This window comes from Aplysia californica, unplaced genomic scaffold, assembly GCF_000002075.1.
Source record: "Aplysia californica isolate F4 #8 unplaced genomic scaffold, AplCal3.0 scaffold00702, whole genome shotgun sequence".
In the NCBI taxonomy this organism is placed as follows: domain Eukaryota; kingdom Metazoa; phylum Mollusca; class Gastropoda; order Aplysiida; family Aplysiidae; genus Aplysia; species Aplysia californica.
In genome coordinates, this window is record NW_004797972.1 from 302,909 (window position 1) to 307,551 (window position 4,643).

Here is a 4,643-nt window from a genome sequence, read left to right on the forward strand (position 1 = left end):
CCCCCCCCCCTTGCTGTGAAAGGTTCAGAGAGAGCGTAATGTCAGCTCTGGGCCGTGCGCCCTTTCTTTGCTGTTCTGATAAAGAACGATTTTATCTAGAGATGCTGTGCTGGAGTGTACGATCTAGAACTAGGTAACATGCATTCTCGTTATTCAATACTCATGCGACGTATGATATTATGATTAAGACCGGTCTTAACATTATAGTTTCATTGTGACCATTTCCATCAAGCAGTCTTTTGTTTTAGTAAAGGTTTTACGGCGCTCGCAATTGCATAAGGTCATATGAGCGCCAAGGGATGGGTGTCAACAGAGAAGTCCTGACGACAGGGAATCAGACTTATTCTGCTCATCTCTCTAGCTTCAACAGCACAAAGTCATCTTCGACTATCAAGGCACCCCAGGAATAGCAGTTCACAAGAGTGTGACAAACATACAAAAAAAGAAGAGGACAAATGACTATAGTAAGGATTAGGAAAGAAAAAGCAGCAGTTCAACGCTGCAGTTCAGGCACAGTTATGAGCATGACATTGATGAATCAGCCCATTTACAATTTCTACTGAGCATAAGAACATGTTAATGTCTCCACTTTGGGAATGGCCTAAAGATACGTCAGTCATTAACACCGACCCCGGGGGTGTATCAAGCAGCCTATAGTATACGGCTGATACAAAATGCTTGTCCGACTGTTTGAGTGGAGCCGGCAACAATGAAGGGTTATAATAAGCTGAATGCTTTGTGTTATTTACAATTTGTTAACTTTTACTTTTACCTTTTTTCCTTCCTCTGGTATCCTTCGGAAGTCGAGGGGAGGTGCAGGTTTCGGTCCTGTGCTAAGTGTGTGGCGTCTGTGATAGATATGGCATGTTGTTCCAGGACCTTTTTAACCCCATCCAACCAGTTCTTTCTTGGTCTTTCTATCAGTTTTAAACCGAATTCACGGGTGTGGTAAGCTCATACCGCTTACTGTTTCTGGGGTCATTCTGATTAGATGCCCGAACCATTTGACTCTTTGACGCTCGATGAAATTCATAACTTGTGGTATTCTGGTTTGCAGGCGTATGGTTTCGTCATTCGTCCTTATACGGTCTTTTCTGGTTACATTGATGGTTTTGCGGAGACACCTCATTTCGCATACATTGATTTTTCATTCTTATGCTTTGTCTAGGGACCATGTTTAGCGCTGGTATGTTAAGGCTGGTATGAAGACATTGATGATAAGCCGGGCTTTCACTTCGGTTGGGAAGTTCATGTGACTGAGCAGGGGTGCCAGCTAGCAAGTCACTGCATTTGCCTTCATAGTTCTTGTTTCTATCTCTTTGTCCATACGCCCATCTTGTATGAAGATGCTTCCCAAATATTTGAATTCCCCAACCTGATGGAGTTGTGATCCGTCAATAAAAATGTAGAGTTTCCCTGGGTTTCTGCTAAACTTCATAACTTCGTTTCATTTTGTACCCAGTGTAATTTCCTATTTTAACAAAGCAAGTCGAAAAGTCGATTAGCTGTAGATCTTAAATAACAGCAAAAGATGGCTATATGTCCTGTTTTCCGCACACTGTCTCCTGATGCATCTTTAAACATTTGTTTTTCTTTTGTAATTGTACAGTCTTAAGATTTTAAAATCAAACACAATTACGATCATTTACGAGACGGGGTGCTTCGACCTTACCTGTCAAGGCTAACTTGTAAGACAAGGGTACAGCACCCGAATAGAAAGGTGAACACATTCAATAAAAAAAAATTTACACAAAAAAAACAACAATTAAAAAAGCACAAAAAAACCAAAAGAAAAAACACAACAAACGTTGCCCCTCTGGGACCAAACTCACGTCTTCTACGTACGACGGCAAAAAAAGTCAAATCATAACAACACAGACACCGGTGGTAAAAAGATCGGCCCAGATCACAGAGTTGTGCATGTCTATAGTTATCCTTTTCCACCCTTTTCCTATTAAACTTTGTATCAGGTTTGCTTCGAGATGTCTTTTTCGTTGTAATGCGCATTGAGCATGGCTAAAACAGCACCTGGACATGGATGGCTGGTGCCTCTATAAATAATTCATTGATGGTCTGGAGCATTGAGCATTTTTTTGAAAATGGAAATGTGCAGTATAAATGCTCTTTATTATTATTATTATTATTATTATTATTATTATTATTATTATTATTATTATTATTATTATTATTATTATTATTATTAATATTATTATTATTATTATTATTATTATTATTATTATTATTATTATTATTAAGTTTGCTCTAAATCCCATTTCCGTTCTCGTTATACGAGCATCTGTGCAATGGGTGTTGTCAATGATGTAGTGTCCTTTTACATAGAGCTGAGCACAAGGGGCTCTCGTGCCTAGAGGCTATGGTGCTCGCCTCTCATTCAAAGGTCCCGGTTTCGAATCCGGGTAGCTACCGAAAAAAATTCTTCTCTAAAATTGTCTCCTTCGATCTCCTTTCCTGCTCTCTAACAATGTTCTTTCGCCTGATTTCGTCTCCGCTTTCTTCCCCCACCTCTGGGCTCCTGACTCTGTTTGCAGCCTTTCTACTGCTTCTCCTTTGCTCGTTCTTACTTTTGTCTCTTAGCCACACCCCTGATCTTCTGGTAGGAAAAATCTACACCTAGCCTACTGAGATATGGGCGAAAAATCTCGGAGGTCTCGTGTGCAAATTGCGCACGTTAAAGATTCCTTGAAGGTCCAAGATCGATAAGAGTAGGCTTCAGCCGTCACTCGGGCAAAATTCCAAATTTCCTACCTACTGAAAACGTTTGGTGTGTCCCGCGCGCTCATGTGACCTCCTTATGCAGTAGCGAGCGCCATTTAACACTTACTAAAAAAAATAATAAAAAAAGAAGAAAACCAGCTGAGCCCTCCCAAAAGGACGCTCCACCAACTATCCAGCTCCCCTCTGTGAGGTCGGAGCCACAATCTCCGGGACTTCGTCCTACTTCAACAAGACATCAAGACAATGTTAATAAAGTCGAAGCTTCAGATCTCAGATCCTAACAATGCAGGGACCGAAGAGAAGATCAATATTTTATTTCGCTCAAAGATCATAAAATCAGCATGATATAAAGGAAGCAATAAGAATCTCAGCATGCCGTGTTTATTGTTAAGAAAGATCGTCGTTTCCCATACACAGAACGTTGAATTTTGAATATTTTACACGTTCCAACCTACTTCACAAGATTCGGCGTTAACCCGGCCACGTACTTAAATCTTCCGTATTGAGATAACCGGAAAAGATAAGGGAGAATAACTACCCAACTTCTGTAGTTTGGCAAAGCCTTCCGCGCGACTTGGTGCACAGTGCATAGATGGTTATCAGGGGACATTCAAGTACAGAGCTACGCTGAATGCGGAAATTAATCGCCGAAATACGCTCTGATAAAGCTTACTATTGATCATTTCGACGTCTGGAACAAACTTAAGTATTTATCGTAGAAGTTAGATACAGTTCTGGATGCGTGTTTGAGACGCTCATGCAAAGACGTGGGAAGATTAATAAACAAAGCAATTCGTTTCCATTCCGTTAATAAACGCAGACAGACGAATGTGAACAAGCTGTACACACTACACAGCAAGCTTGCACAGTTACGCCGAGTGACACGTCACACAGCTCCTTATCAACACGTCACGGCACGTAATGTGTACTTGGGCTAAGGTGTCGCCGGACTACCAAACTTCTCCCGTGTAGAGCACACTAGCGCACACACACCCGGTGAAGTACGTCATTGTCAATACTTTGGGTCGATCGATTTTTGCATTCCATGGGGTCCCTTGTCTTGCAACCTCTGTGGGGTTAACTTTTCATGAGGGTAAAGGAGTTGGGGTGCGCACACCTTCAGCTGAGATTCCGAAAGGTTTTGGGACCGTAATAGTACGATGTACTTAAATCTCAACGTACATAGCTTGCACTTTTAATAATATAAAAGCAGGGTGTGATGCCACCAAAAGGGTCTTGAGACACCGTTAAGTTAGAGTTGTTATTACGCTAATGATTTTCCTGTTCTTCGAGAGATCACAGATCACAGCGATTAAATAAATAACTAAATAAGTTCTACTTTATCGATCCTTTTAGGAAATTTCTTTTACAAAGACGTACATAAATACACAAAAATTATTAATCAATATACAAATGCATGAGTGATAAACAGTATGACAAACATAGACAATTCACAGACAAATGCTGGTCGCAACTATGCAGCCCCTTGTTTTTGCTTTTGTTTGTTTCGTTGTTGTTTTTGTTTTGGCTAGGGTTATTGTGTGTTGCTGTTGAAAGACCCCCGTAACCACCCGCTTGTAGGGCGAGACACTAACACAAGCATGACATTCATTGTAGTACGGGGTGCCCATTAGCACGATCAGGTAGGGGCAGGTCGGGTCGGTTTGCTAGCCAGATTGAGAGAGCAAAGCGACTATCGTGGCACAAACCGATCAACCGACTCGGCGCCTCAAAACCAAACGCGTTACGGAGTGCCCACTACGGGCTGGATCGGGCCGATCGCCCGAGTCGGTTACCTGAAACTGAAAATAAACACGTTTGTTTTTGAGGCGACCGAGTCCGATCGGCCGATCTCATCCGTAGTGGGCACCCCGTATTTGTTTTCAGGGGACGAGTCGGGCGATCGA